The following is a 21837-nucleotide window of genomic DNA, read 5'->3' as shown; positions in this document are numbered from 1 at the left end:
CTCTCTCTCTCTCTCTCTCTGTGCATATCTGTCTAACAGTCTCTCTCTGTCTGTCTATAACTCTCTCTCTCTCTCTCTCTCTCTCTGTCTGTCTGTCTCTCTCTCTCTCTCTCTCTCTCTCTCTCTCTCTCTCTCTCTCTCTCTCTCTCTCTCTCTCTCTCTCTCTGTGTCTCTGTCTCTCTCTCTGTCTCTCTCTCTCTCTTTCTCTCTCTCTGTGCATATCTGTCTAACACTCTCTTTACCTGTCTGTAACTCTCCCTCTCTCTCTCTCTCTCTCTCTCTCTCTCTCTCTCTCTCTCTCTCTCTCTGTGTCTCTGTCTCTCTCTCTCTCTCTCTCTCTCTCTCTCTCTCTCTCTGTCTCTCTGTCTCTCTCTGTCTTTCTCTCTCTCTCACTCTCTCACTCTCTGTCTCTCTCAGACACACACACACACACCCCAAAGGCCCAGAGATAATGGCTCTGCCTTAGAGCATCTCACTAACAAGTTCCAACAGAGGAGACTTTTTGAGATCTTATATTTCAAGAATAGATGTATAGAAGAAGAGCTCAGTGGAGGCACAGTAGGGTGTTATTTGTGTCTGGCACAGAAAAAAGGAAATGAAGTTAAAAGACTAACATCACCTTTATGCTATTAAGCTATTATGAGAATATAATGCAAATGTGCTCGAATCGGCAGTCTTGCTTTTCTACTTTTACCTTCTCAGAAGTGAAGATTCAGAGGCCCGAAGCATATCATTATATTTCTGATAACATTTAAATGTTTATTTCTTGCATCATATAATTATCTTGAAAACTATGTTTAAGAAACGGATACTAAACCACAGAGATGCAGTGTTTGCTCATCAAGCCATGCATGAATTGTACTTGTTTTGTTGACAGTAACGCACATGGGTGGGTTTCTTTCAGTCTCGTGGGGTTATTATAGACATCATAAACCCTGAGCTTACTGTGAATGCACTGATATTGACGTGACCTCTGCTTCCTGATCTAATATTGTTCTTGCCGTGTCTCTCTTAAACCATCTTTAAGGTTTGAATAACAGATAATTTGATTGTTCCTGATGTACTCTCAGGCTGTGAGAGCAAGCGGAATGATGAAGGGTGGGATAGACAGGGGCAATACTTCTTCTACCACATGCTGAATCACACTACGTTACCACCACATCATACCTCTGAGACCATGATGTCATCAGCAAGACGGTGGGGCACTAAGAGAAAAACAAAGGGATGATTAGGAGGAGAGCAGGGGGGAGATGAAGGAGCAAATATAGTGTGTTAATAGAATAAAATAGAATAGAAGTCTTTATTTTCCTTGTACAGCTGCACAGCAAAATTAAAGCTCACAGGTGCACACATTCACACACAAAAATGTGAACAGATAATACAGAAGGTAAGTGTGAATACATACAAATGAAGATGTAGACAGATATTGATGTAAACAGATATACAACAGCAACTGTGAATGAAATGTGCAAAATAGGGCGATAGATGTACATTAAATATATTAAAATAATAAAAGATAAGATTATTTATTGAGCATCTAGTAGTTGAATGTTGTGATAGAAGCAGGAAAAATGGACAAGTGTAAGCTCTGAGTTTGACGAAGGGGCAAATTGTGATGGCTAGACCACTGGATCAGAGCATCTCCAAAACTGCAGCTCTTGTGGGGTGTTCCCGGTCTGCAGTGGTCAGTATCTATGAAAAGTAGTCCAAGGAAGGAACAGTGGTGAATCGGTGACAGGGTCATGGGTAGTCAAGGCTCATTGGTGCACGTGGGGAGAGAAGGCTGACCCGTGTGATCCGATCCAACAGACGAGCTACTGTTGCCTAAATTGCTGAAGAAGTTAATGCTGGTTCTGATAGAAAGGGGTCAGAATACACAGTGCATTAGTTTGTTGCGTATGGGGCTGCATAGCTGCAGACCAGTCAGGGTGCCCATGCTGACCCCTGTGCACCACCAAAAGCAGTAACACGTGAATCACATTTTCTTTTACATCACATGGATGGGCGGGTGTGTGTGCGTTGCTTAACAGGGGAACACATGGCACCAGGAAGAAGGCGAGCCGCTTGAGGCAGTGTCATGCTTTGGGCAATGTTCTGCTGGGAAACCTTGAGTCCTGCCATCCATGTGGATGTTACTTTGACACGTACCACCTACCTAAGCATTGTTGCAAACTATTCCCTGATGGCTGTGGCCACTTTTAGCAGGATAATGTGCCATGCCACAAAGTAATGTTTTGATGAGCACAACAATGAGTTTGGTGTTGACTTGGCCTCCAAATTCCCCAGATCTCAATCCAATCGAGCATCTGTGGGATGTGGTGGACAAACAAGTCCAAGCCATGGAGGCCTCACCTCACAACTTACAGGACTTAAAGGATCTGATGCTAAAATCTTGGTAGCAGATAACACAGCACACCTTCGGGGATCTAGTGGAGTCCATGCTTCAAGGGGTCAGGGCTGTTCCGGCAGCAAAAGGGGGACCAACACAATATTACACAGGTGGACATAATGTTATGGCTGATCTATAGAGAACGCGAGACACAGAGAGAGAGAGAGAGATACACACGGAGTGTGTGTTTTTTGTCTTTTTCCTGTTCTACCTGTTTCAAAGGACAGGATCATTTCTATGGAGTGTGTATAGACATGTTTACAACTTGTGTCTTATTATTTACACTCCATGGATATCTCTATCATCCCAACTTTAGAATCAGAATCAGAGTAAAGTGGAACCAATGCCCTCCCTTATGAACTTTCGCCTTAAGTATTGAAATTTTGCAAGAAATTTCCATTGACATATGAAGCATTTTCGGCATAATGAACTGAACTGAGCTGAACGCTGGCTAAGTTGCTCGTTTATGTCAGTGGAAAGCCAACAGAGGCCAGTTTACGAATTTTCCGAATTTTGTTTTTCAGTCAGTGAAAGCTGTTAGGAAAGAGTCAACCCACGATACCAGCGTTGCCTTCGGCATGCGTTCAAAAGCTAGGTGATTTTTCGGGTGTTTTTGTTTGATTGGTGGTGTGGGTGGTCTGTTCTATTTTTAGCCCAAGCTTGGTGGCACGACTTCCTGTGAGGAGCCTTGACATGGAATGCTTGGCTTGGGTCAGTTCTTTGTAAGCAGCCATACAGTTTACATACGCTTCGTATTGGGAATATTGGTCATATTTTTGGGCGGCTGGAACGGATTATCTGCATTTTCATTATTTCTTATAGGAAAATTTGTTTACAAATACAAATTTTAGCCTTAAGAACTCACCTCCAGAATGAATTCGATTCGTATGCCAATGTTCCACTATACTGATATTCATTTACAAGCTTTATGATTGAAAATTGAATTCAGTCCAGAATGGAGCAGAAGTATGTTTTGAATATCTGACATTAGTGCTCCCTGGCCACTTCTTTCCTCTTTGGCTTGCTTTTTCTGTTTCGTTTGCCATACTACATCACTGTTGGCCTTCATGTTTCATGGAATGAATTAAGTAATGGTTTCTATTTTACAATTCAAGGACAGAAAAACACATGTTAACAGAAAAATCCACCCTGAACAACTCACATGTTGATCTTTATCATTAACACAAACGTTCACAACAAAAATAACGTAAGCAAGACTAACTGTGTTTGCATCAATACATTTTATCTTGACATAACAGCCAGTATAATTATTTTAAGAGGAATCATAATGCATCTGCATTAATGCATCTGCAACTGCATCATGCATGCAGCAACAAAGTAGACCTTACTGATCTTGTTACTACATTCACCAAAATATTAAGCCTTAATAACAGCTTTGACTTACATGATGCTTTTCTTCATGGAGTTTCAGTGATCATAACTTTGTGACTGGTAGAATGGGATTTTCTCAGAAGTTCATCCACTGCAATAACATCTAAACAAATAAAATATTTTATTATTAAAACTATTGCTAAATATTTTTTAATATTTATGTCTAGCTGTATATATAAAATTTATATCAAGTCTTCTTAAACTAGTTTTGTTACTTTTGCAGATAATTTTGCTAACTGTAAGTTTAATAACTTTTGCCAATAGAGTGTTTAATAGGTTTAATAATCTTTTCATTTATTTTATTTTAATTTGGTAATTGATCTTTATTTGATGCAGGTTACCAAAGAAGCTCAACAAATAAGAGATGCCCTCATTGGAGACTTTGGGGGTTATGGCATGCAAGCATGGTAATAAGAAGCAAAAATATTGAAAATTGATGCTTAAAAATAGATAGTAATAGATTGAAAATAATTTTTCATAATAATGATAATAATAATAATACACAAAGTGAAGCGTATATATACATATATACAAATATATATATATATATATATATATAGACGCTTCACTTTGTACGGGATATATATATATATATATATATATATATATATATATATATATATATATATATATATATATATATATATATATATATATATCCCGTCCTCAAAAAGATTTTCTTGAAAAGATAAAGTCTCCATCTAGTGTTCAGAAAGGGGAAATTCCTTATTAGTTCATAAATCTATGCAAAAGCATATTGATTTTGCAAAACCCTAATCAGCATGGCTGTTTTAAAATCATGTCCCAGCATCCATTCCCTGTAAACACTGGAGTTAAATTCATAATCTCTTAAAGTGCATCTTATATAAATATAAATCTCAAAGATTGAGCTATGAAGTGGATTTTTGTCTGTAATGTGAGGGGTAGGGGTGATATTGTGCATCGTTACAAAAGTCTGCTACTTGTTCAGATCAATTTCTACATTCACACTGATCTACAGGGGAGTGATGAAGGGAGTGTACATGGGTCAAATCAACACATTCAGCCATAATAACACAAGGACTTATTTGCCAGCCAAGCAATTATTTTATTAACAGCACCAGTTTGTATAAACAGTCCTGGTAACTGGTTTGCTTACAAAAGGATCCATTTTTCAACGAATATGAATGAAATTAATTCGAATCTTTGTGCATTTTATTATGACCTCGAGGCAGAATCATGTACAGAAAGAAAAGAAAAAACACAGACTTGTTCTTCATACATGGATTACTGAGTTGTCTAGATCAGATTTTTTTTGATTTGGGACATTTGCGGATTTGTTACTTACAAAATTCCGACACAGAATACAGAAAATTGCGTGATGTGTTTCTAAGTATATTTACAAATTCCTTCTCTCCTTGAATTATTTTTTTGGGATGTACTCTTGTCTATAGGAATATCTAATGATAGACTTTAAAATTAAGCCTACATAGATTTAAGAAACAGACATGTGGGAGATGTGAGAGAGATTTTATTGATACTGCCACCAACAGGAGGGTAGCATGCTTGTATGAGGACTGTTATATAAATTATTTAAATGTTGGGAACTATGTTTAAGTTAATTCGATTGTGTAAAACATAATGATCCAGCCTCTAGTTATATTTTAATTCCATGCCGAATCCTGACTTTACATGTGCACATAAAAGGGTTCAGACATGAATGGCAACCTGCCCATGAGAAAATTACTGTCCCAAATACAAAGACCAACATGAGAACTGGTTGCAAAATCAGGGAAGGATCACATGCCTCCTTTGTTCTGGTCCAGATCGTCAAACGGCAACGTAATCATAAAATGTAAAGTGTACAGTTCATTTTGTTTAGTTAACATCTTCAGTGTGTATTTTATGTGGAAAAAGGTAACACTGGTCAAAGTGGAAATGCTCCTGCTTTATATCCGGTATTCCTTCCATTGGCTCTGAATTCATTTGTAACCCTGGCCAGGACGAAGTGGACAAATACACAAATAACTCCTGTACAAAGATCGAAAGATACTACAAATATACAGGTTTCACTATTGTGACATAGATTAAGATCTGAAATAAAATTAACAGTGAGTATACAGTGTTAAACACGCCTGTTGTGATGCCTGGACTCAAGTTTCTGAGACACATCAAAGCAAAGCCCATGTATTGTTTTATGTTTTATTCACATTGCTAGGTTTTTTTTGCACTATTCCATTTATTATTAAACATTTTTAACAATTATTAACAAGTTATTGTTCCTGAAATTCAAATGTTATATGAACTCACAACTGATAATCCAATGCTGGAGTTGCCAAAAGAGATCTTTCTCCTATCAGTAACACATATAGAGTGCGTCACATGACTGAGGACCGACACGTACGGAGTGAATACTGACAAAAGATTGAGAGTAATAGTACACAAGAGCTTCCAAATGATTCCATGTACTGTCCGTGAAGTGCTTGGCCAAACAATTGCTTTAATGGAGTTCTACTGGCCGTTGCCAAAAATTTTACAACAGCATGTCAAATGACAAAGACAGAACACTTTGTTCAAATGCTCAACTATAGCATCTATAGAGTCTAGAATTACTCTAATGTCTATATCATAGTCTCTAAATGAGTCTATATAATAGTCTCTAAAAGGGACCGCACTTTTTAGGGATACTGATAGTATTCAAGAACTTCCATCCATTAAGAAAAGTCGTATTTTCTCAACGTTTTTCCACAGAATGTCATATACACATATAAGACACCCCATTCTCACACTGACCTATAGATACCTCTGCTTTGTTACATGATCAACTTTCCCAAATAATCTTCCTGCAGGCACATGATGACACCCAGACCCAATCCCAGTAGCACAGCTAGCATGCTACATCCTACTGCGCCTCCTCAATGTCTCCCGATTTCTGCCTGCCTGCCTCACTCTCCCTCTCTTTTTATTTTCTCCTACTCCTTTTTCTTCTCCTATTCTGTAACTCCTGTTACTGCATAGCTTCTCATAGTAGAGACTGGGAAGTGTTTAAGATTCGCCCTTTCCCTCAGAGCTCTCCGCAGGAAGACAAGCCTCCTCTGAAGATGGTGACTGAACTCCTCCTGGTCCATCTGCTGAAAGAGAGAAGGGGGGGGATTATAATTATTATTTATTACATTACCTCATTGTTATTGTTATTCAAGAATTTCCCTCATAGGATCACTAAAGTATCTATCTATCTATCTATCTATCTATCTATCTATCTATCTATCTATCTATCTATCTATCTATCTATCTATCTATCTATCTATCTATCTATCTATCTATCTATCTATCTATCTATCTATTGTTAGAGTTTATCATCCATTAATCTTTTTTCTCATCCATCAATCAGCCAGTTCTCCCCTATCATATGGCAGGGGATGTGATGCCTTGCAGTATCTACAGGTGAAAGTAGTTTCTACATGAGCACCCAGATGTTCCGGCAGCTCCTGATCACTAAAGACTCTTGGACTAGTCTGGAAAAGGTAGGGAGGTGCACAACCCTAACAAGACCTGATTTCTGCATGAGATCCTTCTAGTAGATCCATGTGGGCAGCAGAAAGATCTGATGTAGTGATGACAGGTTGGAGGACACGGACACAGGATGTGGGAAATGTACTTCTGTAATGGAATTGTTCTTCAGGGGGCCTAGAGGCAAGGACAAGCTCCTCTGGACAGAGCTAGGAGAAAATAACCTTGGTAAAAACCAAGGCACAGCAGGGGGAGCCCATCCTACTTCAGCTGGCACTGGAGAGGGGCATAATAATTAGTTTATTGAGAGTAAGTGTTTAGCAAGGATAACCCTCTAATTGTGGTGAGATCAGTATAGAAATTTCTGCCAGTAGCATGGCTCCCTTTGAACGTCTTCCTTAAAGAGGAGGACTGCTCATGCTGAGTGTCTGATTGATGGAGATGAATCAGCAGCATGATATCAAACTGAGAAACTGGTGAGTGATGATGGCTGGAAAGCTCTCCATCTGATGAGTTGATTCTTAGTACAAACAATTTGCATTTGGGCCAGCTAGCACACACATTATTATCACAGAGAGATGGGAATTTATAGGAATTGAATTTAGAAAAATATAGAGCTTCAGGAGGGCTCTGCCAAATCTCTCTCTCTTTCACCCACACACACACACACACATTTCTCTTCAGACTGACCCGTGAGTGACAGCTCAGTCAATTTCAGGGGCAGGTCAGATGGGTTAACCCCTGCTGGCGAGCCTAAAATGTCCGGCAGAGCATTGCGTCGTCCAGACCTTCCTGACGAGGCAAAGTCCAACACCGGCTGCACCTCTGTCATCTCACCTCTGCCTGGAGATAGACATAAAATGAGAGAGAGAGAGAGAGAGAGCTCTTGAGTTATTCTTAGTTTATCTAATGCGTGTATTTATCTATATAAATGGTAGTTCTCTTGTTTTGTCCAGGCACATCAATATTACAGCTAAATTATTTTTTATTACCAAACAAAATGGCACAGAACAAAATGAATCAGAATGGCAATTACAGGAAACATCAGTTGATCCTAATGGGATTCTAAATGGGTGATTTAATAAAGGCAGCTCTTTTTCATCTCGGTCTACTTATTTTTAACATTAACATTATTTTTTTAACATTATTAAGTATTAAATCTTAACAATTTGTTGCCCCCGCTTATTTGAGTATCGTTCCTGTTCCCTCCATGGTCACAGGTTCGTCATCTTCTAACATCTACTTCCAGGATGTTAATGCACCATGTCAACAAGTAAAAGTCATCTTAAACTGGTTTCATGAACATGGCATGAGTTCTTCAAGTCTTTTTCCCAGTCACAGAATCCTAATCAAGAGGTTTCACAGCATGAAAGTATCCGATCCAATTAACATGGACTCCAATATCTTGTGGAACCAATATCATGTGATGAAGAACTGAAGCGGTATTGGAAGCCCTACCCAGTGTAAGTGTCATCTTCCTAATAAAGTTTATTAACGGATAAACAGCTTTCAGAAATAATTTTTCCTTGGGTTTTCCATCCACCAGAGGGAGTGTGTGTAATAAAGGCAGGCTCTCTTTAGGATTGTTTCATTCTTGTGAAGAACAGCGCTGTGTGAAATTCCTTGTTATTAAATACACATGTGCTCTCTTCCTGTCTGTTATCTTATCTGTATCAGTTACTTCATTCCCAGTGTTTAGTTTACTGACTCTGTCTTTGTCTCTGATTAAATCCATTAAATATTTTCTTCATGTAAAGCACCTGCCTTTCTTCACTCTTCATATAAAGCTTATTATTAGCTTGTTGTAAATAGAAATTAAACATATAATACATTACCAACCACACACACACACACACACACAGACACACATCTTTACCCAAAGCAGGGAATGTCATCTATTGTGAAAACAGTGCCTATAGTCATGGAGACAGTGGATGCTGAGAATTAAGATAGGATAGGATAGGATAGGATAGGATAGGATAAGATAAGATAAGATAAGATAAAACTTTATTGATCCCACAGTGGGGAAATTCAATAGTCACAGCAGTTCACCAGACAGTTAACGTGCAGGTTTTTAACCTAAAGATAGAAAGAAAGAGAATTAAAAAGACAGATAGTAAAAGAAAAGAAATTACGTCAAAAATTCTAAAAGAAAATAAATAATAAAAAATATTGCACAATACAAATAATAATAAACTAAATAACAATACAAATAGTAAAAGAAAGTAAGATTATATAAAATTATAAACATATAAAAAAAATTATAAAATATAAAATTCTAAAATTAAAATTGAATTAAAGCTTCAAATGGAATGATTGACAAGGATCGATATTCATAAAAAATAAAAATACAGGACTACTACACTTAGTCTTTATGGTTTATGAATGATTTCTGTGTAAATCAACTTTGTAGACAAATCGTTCCAACTCCTGAAAACACTTTCACACATCAGCAGAATCAAGAGAAAGTGAGATAAAGTCAGGGAGAAGTGCTGTTTCTATGGTAACAGATAAAAAAAAAAAACTTATGGCACCACCCTATTTTTTTTTTTTTTTTTTTTGAGAATTCTCAACAACAAAACCTTTAAATACTGCATTGTTTCAAGAAAGAACAAACACACACACACACACACACACACACACACACTGAAACACGTTCAGGCCTATTTGAGACTAATAATACATTTAGCCCTAACAATTTTTCTTCAACAGATTAACAGGATTTTTTTTTTTTGGTCTACTGGCCTGATGGTTATAAAATAAATCTACTATAAATAAATGAGTTCAATCCTGGGCTTGGGTTATTGTGTATCTATTCTATCTGCATCTATACTCATTTTTAAAAAATTTTTTTTTATCCCAATCAATAAATAACCCAGCAAACCAAACTGCTCACTCGCAGACAGAAGAGCTGGCGTATGTGTCCGTTCTATTTATAACCCGAACGCTTGGGGCGTTTCAGGAAGTGTAGCTCGGCTCCGCATGTCAGATCTTCTCTTTGTCCGCCTGTCCAGGACAGCAGACTGCAATTACCATGCTGTTATTAGTCTAGCGCCGTTCGGGTGACAGATCGGGGCCCAGGCGAGCGTTACACCGTATCTGATCAGCCGCTTGTCTGCTCTGAACTGATTTGTGTATCTTCTACTTACAAACGTTTCTGTCTGTGAAGAAGTCAAGCATTCAACTTCACATGATTTCTCGAACACCGACCCCCTTATTAACGCTTCTTTCGGAAATATGATGTTAACCTTTAAGCTACATTTTTTTCAAACTTCATTTATATGAAGAAGAAGAATATTTATAGCACCTGACAACTACTAAGGTGCTGAACAAAGTGCGAAGTGCAAATTACAGTAATAAAATTAGAGATAACATAAAAGTAAAAATAAGCACTAAAAAGCAGGAGACAGGAGACTTAGCAGAGCCGCTACTACAAAACGAAGGCTTTGGTGAATAAATGTGTCTTTAGTTTGGCTTTGAAGGTAGAGAATTCCCTTTCAGAAATAAGCACTGAACACCGGGCCAAGTATCGACCCCTGTGGTACACCGTAGAGTTGAGAGACGCTCGAAGATGAGACGTCACCCCATCTCACAGAAAAAACTTCTGTCTGACATGTAAGACGTGAACCAATCAAGCACTGTACTCCGGATTCCAACCAGGTTCAATTATTTGCAAAAAATGTATGCATTAATTAGGTGATTATTTTCAAATTGGATGAATTCTTGGTTACATGATTATATGTACAGTATATTTCAATGCCAGATGTTGAGTAATTTTCTATCAGTAGCTCTGACTCACAGGTTTATATTAATGCACTTGCTCTAATAATTCACAGGAAATTGCTTGGAAGACGCCCCCCATAATTGAAGACTAATAATAAACGGATTCAAAACCGTGCTGTTATTTAAGACTGAAGTCATAGAATAAGGAGCTGTTTCAGTCTCCAGTGTTAAAACTTTGTCATGAACAGGAGAATCTTTAAAACAGCGCATTTTGCACTTCCTGGTTTCTCTGTAGCATCGTATTATCTTCACAAACAAGAAACTGGTGATAAATGACTATATTATAGATAGCTGCTATACTGTAACTGATAACAGAAACTAACTTGTGTCACAGATGTTCCATATAACATATAAATACAGAAATGTAAATGGTTTAAATGATGTTCTTTGATACATTAAAAATGGTTCTTGCTGAGGTTTGAGGTTGCTGAGGTTCTTGCTCTTTTGGTGTTACTTAATATTCTTATAACAGCACATACCATAATGTTTTATTTCTTACTTAAAAACCTTTTAGGAATTGTTCGATATGGTATCAAACAGAGACCCAACATCATCGTAGCATTTTCAGATCACAGTGAAGCGACATCATAGAAAAAAAAGTCTAAAACAAGATTGATGTTTTTAAACTGTCTGATAAATTACCCATCAGCCCCTGTCACATTTGACTCCAGGAAGTGGTAGCTCTTTGGTTATGTCACACCCATATATCTCACAGTTTCCCACAGCACAATACAGCCTACAAACACGACCACAACGGACTCACCTTCCCAGAAACCACCTGCACTTCCTCCTTCCCAGTCACCTTCCTTCTAATTGTTTTTACCTGTATTTAATTCCATTCTTAGTACTCTTTCACCAAGCCTGCCTGTTTGATCTAGATTGTAATCACAATGTTTTCCTAGCCCATATCGACCTGTTCAGCTGATCGACTGACCCTGCTTTCGCCTGAAGTTATATTCGACATTCCGCTTGACCTATTCCTAATAAACTGACCTGCACTTGAATCCACTTTCAAGAGTCTGTCTTCCAGACAGGCTTAGATGTTGGATTAGTGATTGAAGATGCTGAGACTTCAAAATGCCAGCGCTGCCACTGCGGAGCCTTTGAGCAACACCCTCAGTTGTACAAATGCGATAAATGTAGGTCACTCTGGAAAAGAGCATCTGCCAAATACCATAAATGCAAGTTTAATGAGCACTAGTGTTGAACCTCTGACATTTGTAGTACTACTTCGTGCTCGCTTTGTGTCCTCGTTTGTTTGCCTGCTTCGTGTTCATGCCTGTTTTCGTGTGTTGCACCTTATTAAATAGTTACCTGCGCTTGCATCTTCGACTGACTTCAACCAGAACATTTTATCTGATGCTTCAATCAAATAAAACAGACCTACGAAAATTTTAGTCCCTTTAGCGTCACCTTTTCATTCTCTTTCACCTTCATATGAGAGCAAAAGGGTTGATGGGGGGGATATGTAGTAGTTTAGTGGTTAAGGTGTTGGACTAGGAAGGATTGTAAAGGTTGTGAGTTCTAATGTCAGGTCCACCAAGCTGCCACCGCTAGGCCCCTGAGCAAGGCCCCTAGTCCTCAAGTGCTTAGTTGTATAAAATGAGATTAAATGTAAGTAGCTCGAGATGCTGTAAATGTAAATGAGCTGTGTTTACTGCATGAAATACAATATACACCTGTAGTCGTGTAGTTTTTCTCTCTCTCTCTCTGTCTATCTCTATTATATAAAATCTATTATATATTTTTTACATGTAACTAAAATTAAACTAAAACTAAATGCCACTAAACCCCTCTACACAGACCGCACAGATACGGACATGATGCTTGCTGCTTAAATATGCACAGTAAAAAAAAAAATTCAATGGTAATAAAATCCCTGAAATGTCCCTAAAGGAATACACTGGGTGCAGTATTTATCATTATTCAGGTCTGGATTAAACTGATTTAAATCAAGTGACTGATCAGAAAAGGACTACAGGAGTTCAATGATAAACGGAACTGGATTAACTCTACATTGTGATTTTAACAGAAACCTTACTTTTACAGAAGCTGACTTTCAGAACAACTACTGGACAAAATGTACCTCCTGGAGTCTAAAATAAGCAAATTAATACATTTTACATACATCTGAAGAACGCTGTGATCGTAATGTGATAAAATATTCTATAAACAATAACATTTAAAATACTTTGATATACATTTTATCTGCCCCCCCCCTCTGTCTGTCCATCTCTTTCTCTCTCACTGTCTCTCTCTCTCACTGTCACTCTCTCTCTCTCTGTCCATCTCTTTCTCTCTCACTGTCACTCTCTCTCTCTGTCCATCTCTTTCTCTCTCACTGTCACTCTCTCTCTCTCTGTCCATCTCTTTCTCTCTCACTGTCTCTCTCTCTCACTCTCTCTCTCTCTGTCCATCTCTTTCTCTCTCACTGTCTCTCTCTCTCACTCTCTCTCTCTCTGTCCATCTCTTTCTCTCTCACTGTCTCTCTCTCTCTCACTGTCACTCTCTCTCTCTCTGTCCATCTCTTTCTCTCTCACTGTCTCTCTCTCTCTGTCTGTCACTCTCTCTCTGTCTGTCCATCTCTTTCTCTCTCACTGTCTCTCTCTCTCACTGTCACTCTCTCTCTCTCTGTCCATCTCTTTCTCTCTCACTGTCTCTCTCTCTCTGTCTGTCCATCTCTCTCTCTCTGTCCATCTCTTTCTCTCTCACTGTCACTCTCTCTCTCTCTGTCCATCTCTTTCTCTCACTGTCTCTCTCTCTCACTGTCACTCTCTCTCTCTCTGTCCATCTCTTTCTCTCTCACTGTCTCTCTCTCTCTGTCTGTCCATCTCTCTCTCTCTGTCCATCTCTTTCTCTCTCACTGTCTCTCTCTCTCACTCTCTCTCTCACTGTCACTCTCTCTCTCTCTGTCCATCTCTTTCTCTCTCACTGTCTCTCTCTCTCACTCTCTCTCTCACTGTCACTCTCTCTCTCTCTGTCCATCTCTTTCTCTCTCACTGTCTCTCTCTCTCACTCTCTCTCTCACTGTCACTCTCTCTCTCTCTGTCCATCTCTTTCTCTCTCACTGTCTCTCTCTCTCTCTGTCTCTCACTCTCTCTCTCTCTCTCTCTGTATCTCTCTCTCTCTCTCTTTGTCCATCTCTTTCTCTCTCTGTCTCTCTCTCTCTCTCTCTCTCTCTGTATCTCTCTCTCTCTCTTTGTCCATCTCTTTCTCTCTCTGTCTCTCTCTCTCTCTCTCTGTGTCCCTTTCTCTCTCTCACTGTCTCTCTCTTTCTCTCACTCTCTGTCTCACTCTTTCTCTCTGTCTCTCTCTCTCTCTAAGGTCAAATTGACCTCTGAGAGATTTTGCTTAAAACGCCCTGCTCCATCTCACCTAGGTTACAAGAACATCAGGAACACCTATTACAGTAGATAAACATGATAAAATAATATAATGAATATAAGCCCAAAGATGGTATTTACATCCAAGTGAAGAAATTCTTTTCTTTGCATATCCCAGCTTTGGAATTTGGGGTCAGAGCACAGGGTCAGCCATGGTGCAGCACCCCAGGAGCAGGGAAGGTTAAGGGCCTTGCTTAGTGGCAGTTTGGCAGTGCTGGGGCGATCAACAACCCAGAACCTTAACCGCTTGAGCTACCACTATACCCCTGACATCAAGTGCTGCTTTTCCATCTGGACTTCGCTACAGCTCTCTTCCCTTCCTTCTTGTTCTTGTGCTTCTTGTTTTGTCTTCAGCCAGTGAAGTGCATGCTCAATTGGATTTATGTCAGGTGAAGTATGCTTCGGGTCATTACACATCCATCTGCAGAGCCTTCTGATAAGTTCTGAAGAAATTGGCTGCATCTGAGCAGATAATATAATTCTATACACCTCAGAGTTCACCCTGCAGTCACGTTATAAATAGATAGAAGGGAATCAGTTCTACTGGCATACAGACAATCCCAGACCATGAGATGAGGTGGACCATGAGCAGTTCTTCGCCTTCTTCATACTTTTCTCTTCCCATCATCCAGGTTTAAGTTGATCTCGGTAGATGTTTTTGGCAAACTCTATTTTTTTAAGGCTTACCAGTGGTTTACATTTTGTGGTAAACCCTCTGTCGTCAATTGATTATTGACTTTGACACTGATACACCACTAAAGCTTATTTCATTCATATGTATACACTGCTTCCAGGTGATTGAATTCAGTAATATTAACACAATTCATTTTTTTCATCCAGCAGGATTTGAGTGTGTATTTTCCAAGCCCTGAGCTCACAATCAAACCAACAACACCGGTGTTTAGCCATAGACACATTACCACTACATTATTCTACCACACATGCGTAAATGTAATACAATAGTTATAGAGTATTTCCCATCAGTGGCAAAACATCCTCATGAGTTTTCACAATATAACTGGTTTATGTTAAAACTAGGTGAATCAATCGTACTCACTCTACATCATTCAATCTAGTCAACAGAAGATTAATTAGGCTGACTGGCATCTCTAAATTGTCCTCAGTGTGTGAATGGGAGTGCGAGAGTGTCTCTGTGCCCTGGGATTAGTTGACACCCTGTTAGTTAGATAGTTGACACCCTGTCCAATGTGTTCCCTGCCTTGTGCCCCGAGTCTCCTGGGACAGACTTCAGGTTCCCTGTGACCCAGTCCCCCTGTTCCCTTTACCCCTGATGAGCAGTACAGAAAATGGATGGATGGTTGGAAAAACACACTAATATAATCCTCAGCTGATGAGGCTTTAAAACAAAGTTACTACAAATTTATATACAGATTCATTGAGTGAATATTTTCATGAAACTTGTCATTTTAAATAAATGACTTAAAAGGAAGCAATCCAATACAAATCCATAAATTAAGACAAAATAACTGGTCATTCATTTAGCACAATAAAGGCACCCTATAGAAGACGCGCTCTTTTGTTGTTTTCTATCTTGTGAGCGTTGCTTTCTTGTTCTTGTGAGTATTGTTAAATGTAAAGCAAGCTGTGCTGTGAACAAACTTTATGTGTAAAGAAAATCAGTGTCACTGAAACATCTGAAAATCTGTCAGGACAAACAAAAGTCTAAGATACGGTGTTAGAATGGAGGTGTTCAGATAAATAAAAGTAATCAGGCTTTAAAGGTCATTAGGAGGATTTTGGATTGAAGCCTAGATGCCACAGATAGCCAGTATAGGTGATGTAAGATGTGTGCAATGTGAGGGGACTTAGAAGAGCAGGTGAGGACTCTAGCTGCTGGATGATGGCCGAATAAAAGGGCACTGCAATAGTCAGGACAGAGATGTGATAAATCCATAGACTGCATCTTTAAGCATGAGAATGTGACGGAGGTGAGCTATGCTGGTGATCGGAGGCAAAAATGTACACATGACTTTACTAAACGATTCAAAAAATAAGGCCTTTTACTTGCACAGCATTTCCAATAACCTTTTACACTGACTGAAAGGAATCTTAGCAATTCATCAAAACAATGATGTGTTCATACACACACACACTGAAACACTCACACAAATAACACACATTACTGGGAGTGAAAGTGCTTTCAATGTTGCTAAATATTAAAGTGCCAGGTAATGAAATGATTCAGAGGTGTCCTTGAACACAACCCCTAGCAGATTAGCATATTTACAGCAAGCAACAAAGGCCATCTGGTTCGGAGTGCTGGCACGTCTCTTGGCATGACAGGGGCACAGAAAGCAGGGCAGCAGGCTTTACTTGCCCTGTGGCATGAACCACTTTTGTTACTGAACGAGAGCTGGAGGAGAGGGAACAGCAGGAATAAAAGAAAGTGTTAGAGAGAGCCGTCGAGAGTTGGAGCACACTGCAATCAGACCAAGGGGTGCCAATCATTTCAAAACTCACGACACTGACATGTTGAGGCACGAAGGCAACCTTACAATGATAATATTTTGAAGTCTGAACATGCCAGAGTAGGAAAGAATGATTGATATTTTGTCTATAATATGTGCCTAGATCATTACACGGTGGACCAAAATATTTTGTTAAAAATATACTGGACAGGCATGTGGGCAGCACGGTGGCTTAGTGGTTAGCACTGTTGCCTCCTGGGAAGGTCCTGGGTTCGAATCCTGGGGCCGAACTGGGGCCTTTCTGTGTGGAGTTTGTATGTTCTCCCTGTGCCTGCGTGGGTTTACTCCGAGTACTCCGGTCCAAAGACCTGTACATTAGGTTGATTGGTAATTCTAAATTGCCCATAGGAGTGTGTGTGTGGTTGTTTGTCTATGTGTGGCCCTGCGATGGACTGGCGACCTGTCCAGGGTGTACCCCTACCTTTCGCCCTATGTGTGCTGGGACAGGCTCCAGCAGACCCCCGTGACCCTAGGAGTCCTAGGAATAAGTGGGTATAGACAATGAATGAATATACTGGACAGTGTGAAAAACACTTACAGTGTATTTCAGCAATGTTGTTCAGCAATATGCAACTTCCTCAGTAGATTCTCTGTTGCAACCTACTGCAGCCAGTCACTTTCTGTACATTATTAAAAAAAAAGTGGTGGCTCAACTGGTTAAGTCTCTGGGTTGTTGTTTGGAAGGTCAGGGTTCTGACAAGCTGGCACTTGTAGGGTTCCTGAGCAAGTCTCCAACCCTCCCTGCTCCAGGGGCAGCACACTATCGCTGACCCTACGCTCTGACCCCAACCTCCAAAGCTAGGATATGTGAGTAAAAGACTTCCTCTGTGCTGTAATGTAGTGTGTGGCAAAGTTTCTTCTTCTTTAAAAGCAGCTCATCAAGAAAGGAAAGTGCTTTTGTTCATTCAATTTATGTCTGATTTCTGATATGAAATGATGCCATGGCATGAATAAAACAACAACAAAACTAATATAGTAGAAAACAACGACTGGACAGAGAAGCTGTCCATTTTTCTTCTCCAATCTAAAACTGATCTCTCATCTGTTCAGATTCAAAGGCAGAGTGAGAGGCGACATTCATTTTCTTTATAAATTTACCTAAGCTGAGGCATGATTTCATGGCTATTGGGGAGACTGAGGCGAGCGACACATCAACTAGCGATGTGAGCTTTGTTTTTCCCTCCACTAACTTCTAAAATCTAAAATGGCTAAAATGCTTAAACTTAAAAGTTTACTTCTTTTTAGCAGCACTTGTGTAACACTACGCTGTCAATCACAGTTAGGACAGCAAACTGAGAGGGCCGTCATGGGCAGTGGTCTGATCTGCTGGTTTTCATGGCAGATGAAAATGACAGCACAAAATGTCAACACATCTCTCAAGCTAATATTGAAGAAAATAATTGGTTAGGCCAGAGCCTTGGGACAGGACTGAGTTAAATGTACATGGAGACCGGTTTGGTCTGCGATTTTACAAGCAGATTTTGCTTCTTAGATTGAAAAAAAAAAAAACATTTTCTGACCACTGCAACTGGTCTTATTTTGTCATCTAAATAAATATAATAAAGTCTGTACTTGTCTAATCTTGATAAAAAATTAAAAAAGAAAAGAAAAGAGAGAGATAGAGAAAAGAAACCAAATCAGTTAGAAGAGCAAAATCCTGAAGGCTAATTAATGGGCTTGTTATAATGTAAGCTACAAGTATAAAGTTAATTTCTATTCACATAAGATGATGCTATCATCATGCAACGTTTTGTTTTCTAGAAATAAATGAATAAACAGATATACAACTCAGAGGAAAAATTGGAAATTGAACTATATTCATAAAAATAATTTTAAAATAATAATAATAATAATAATAATAATAATAATAATAATAATAATAATAATAATAATAGGAATTTGAACAAACATTATATTCCAGGTCCCTATTTAAATGTAATAGTCCGTACTTCAATGCTTTGTTCGGAAGGTCACATTTTCCTCATGTCTAATCGTTTCTATTAAAGTGTGTGTTCAGATGAAACTCTAAGAATTTGGATCCTAAGAATTTAAGCAAAGAAAGGGGATGTAGCAAATACTAAGAAACGTTGACATTCTTGTAAATATTCATTCAAGTTACTATCAATAATATCATTGAGAATTGTTCACTAGTGCTCTCAGATTTTTAGACCCCTGCACCTATACCTGTATATATTCTGTGTAAAATTCTATATTGATACAGTATGTACTTATGTGAGGAGGGTCTATGAGGATCACTCAGAATAGTCCAGGGGTCCAAGGCTGAAAAAACTACTGAAAACCCCTGAATCAGGCAATAACTCCTAGACTATACTCCACATCAAGCAAACAGAGTTAATTATTGTTAAAGCTATGACACTGCATTTTATTCAGTAGGTAGATTAAAACTCAGTTATTATGATCAAGACTGCACGTGAAGTAAGTGTGTAACATTACATGTTGTAAGATTTATGCACATACAAAGGCTAATTGAACTACACACTATGCAAGCCCTGTGCGCGTGACAGTGCGCGTGACAGTAAAGCATTACAGGTGATAATACAGTATAACAGGGTGTGTGCCGTGTAAGGTTTGCACTTACCGAGCAATGAGCAATCTACTACAGTCCTCGTGCGAAGGAAAACGTCTCTGTTTTTGTCTTTTAATCAGTTCTCATGTTCACTGAGAGACGCGCGCGCACAGTTTGGTGTGAAATGTCTGACTCGTGCACAAGTGAGCGTTCAAAATCCAGTCCGCTCGATATTCTAGTGTAGACCGCATCACGCATATCCACGCAGTCTCACGCACAATCCGTAGGGATTCTCACTCATCCCAGCTTGCCATTTCTTCACAAAAGAATAAATCCGAATCAAGATACAGACTAAAGTGAGCGCGTGTGTCTCATACTCAGTGTCTCAGGGTTCTGTGGCGGAATCATGACGCGCGAGCCCCAAAAAAAAAAAATTGCACATAGTTCCGTAATATTTCTATAATCTTACCAAACTGTGTGAGCTCGCCATTCATATCTGGCACTCCATATTGTGCGTCTGTGCTTAAATTTGTTTTCAAATACTCACATGCCCTTATTTAACATGTTTTATTGTTTGATATCAAAGCAAGTTCGTGGAAAAGAAAATTAGTACTCACTTACGAATGCTCACAGTCCCAGGGGAAAATGGTTCATGTTCAGAAAGTGTCCAGGTGACGTCATACGTCATGGTCTAATTTACATATTTATTGCATTGTCATAATCGGAAAGGCATTTAATCAGAGGAAATAAATTATATATATATATATATATATATATATATATATATATATATGTATAGCTCTGGAAAAAAACACTGCCCAATCTCCAGATTTGAACCCTATTGAAAACCTCTGGAACGTCATCAAGAGGAAGATGGATGGTCAGAAACCATCAAGCAAAGCTGAACTGTTTGCTTTTTTTCAAAAAGAGTGGTACAAATTATTTGCATTTTGTTTTATTTGAGTTATTAAAGCTCTGCAAATACTGCATGATCTTGGGTTATTTTGATGTGTTGTCATTTCCTTTAAATATACACTCGAAATAACAATAGTTATATATTTGAATCATATACTGTTTATTTCTGTAGAAATAAAATAATAAAATACTAAAATAATAGTATTTTTTAAATGTGTAGTTTGTGGTACATTTACCAAAGAGGACCTATTTCATATATATATATATATATATATATATATATATATATATATATATATATATATATATATATATATATATATATATATATATATATATGTGTGTGTGTGTGTGTGTGTGTGTGTGAGAGAGAGAGAGAGAGAGAGAGAGAGAGAAATAAGTCCTCTTTGGTAAATGTACCACAAACTACACATTTACAAAATACTATTATTTTAGTATTTTATTATTTTATTTCTACAGACAGGAACTAGACATGAAGGAAATGGTTATAGATGAAATAACTCCAAGAAAATAGTTTATTATGAACAACATGTATGTGAGTGCAAAGTTGATAACTGATCTAGTCAGGCTTCAGGATGCATTTGACTTAACTCGGCTCTGGGAACCTGGAATTACTTCATTGTTGCAACGAGGGCGTTGTCAAGCATCAGCTGAAGGACAGAAAGGAGGCACATCGAACCGGGAGGTAATGCGTGATGATTCTCACCTGTGTCGTGTTAATGCCAGTCTGCTTATTTTTGTCTCCTTGTGCTTTCAGTGACATCTGTATCAGTGTGAGATGCAGCTGGCAGAGCTTGTCACATACACAATACACACCTATACACAAACATAGCTTCAGAGTGTGAACTTGAACCTGACACAGTGAGGGCTGAGACTCTTGGATGAACTCTCTTTCTTTTGTAGTCCTGTTTTGTTGAGCTTTTGAAAGCCAGTATGAATAGACATGAGTCTGGAACTCGGCTAAAAATAAATGCCTCCTAGGTCTTTCACCACACCCTCACACACAGGGGTTCTACAGTCATTTTTGACCTCCAGTGTGTTTGAGCTACGCAGTGGGAAAAACACCATGACATTGTCTTATTTTGGCACAAGCTAGTCAGCTGCCGGAGATGAGTATATATAATACAGTATAACCCATGTAACTGTAAGAAGTGCTGCTTTGTTTACTGTTCATGCTATCTGCAGACAAGTTGAGGGGTCATTTCCTTTTTTCTTTTTTCCTAGAAGTTGAATGTAGCAATACAAAGTGGCCAAGAATCAAATGAACCTGTTGACTAAACATAACCAGCAGCTGTAAACTGTATAGCCTTAACAAATGCACAGTGGTATCTTCTATTTTCTTTAAAACTCACTAGGCTCTATTTTTTCCCTTAAATAAAGTCACAAGGGGTCTAATTTGGGAAGCTTGTCCACTAGTACAACTTGGACTTCTCCTAAATTGTTAAAAAC

The 21837-nt window shown here is 38.7% G+C and overlaps 1 long non-coding RNA gene across 1 annotated transcript; it reads right to left on the bottom strand.

Moving 5' to 3' along the window:
- Positions 1 to 4707: 4707 nt before the first annotated feature.
- On the bottom strand, positions 4708 to 20057 carry LOC131362711 (uncharacterized). The gene is made up of 3 exons (XR_009206231.1): positions 19525 to 20057; positions 7961 to 8113; positions 4708 to 6891 (listed from the first exon to the last, which is right to left on the bottom strand). It is a non-coding gene; the product is annotated as an uncharacterized LOC131362711 (long non-coding RNA).
- Positions 20058 to 21837: the final 1780 nt, after the last annotated feature.

The sequence above is a fragment of the Hemibagrus wyckioides genome, linkage group LG12 (assembly GCF_019097595.1).
Source record: "Hemibagrus wyckioides isolate EC202008001 linkage group LG12, SWU_Hwy_1.0, whole genome shotgun sequence".
In the NCBI taxonomy this organism is placed as follows: domain Eukaryota; kingdom Metazoa; phylum Chordata; class Actinopteri; order Siluriformes; family Bagridae; genus Hemibagrus; species Hemibagrus wyckioides.
The sequence above is the reverse complement of the archived record's forward strand: the minus strand, read 5'-3'. Positions and strand labels throughout refer to the sequence as shown.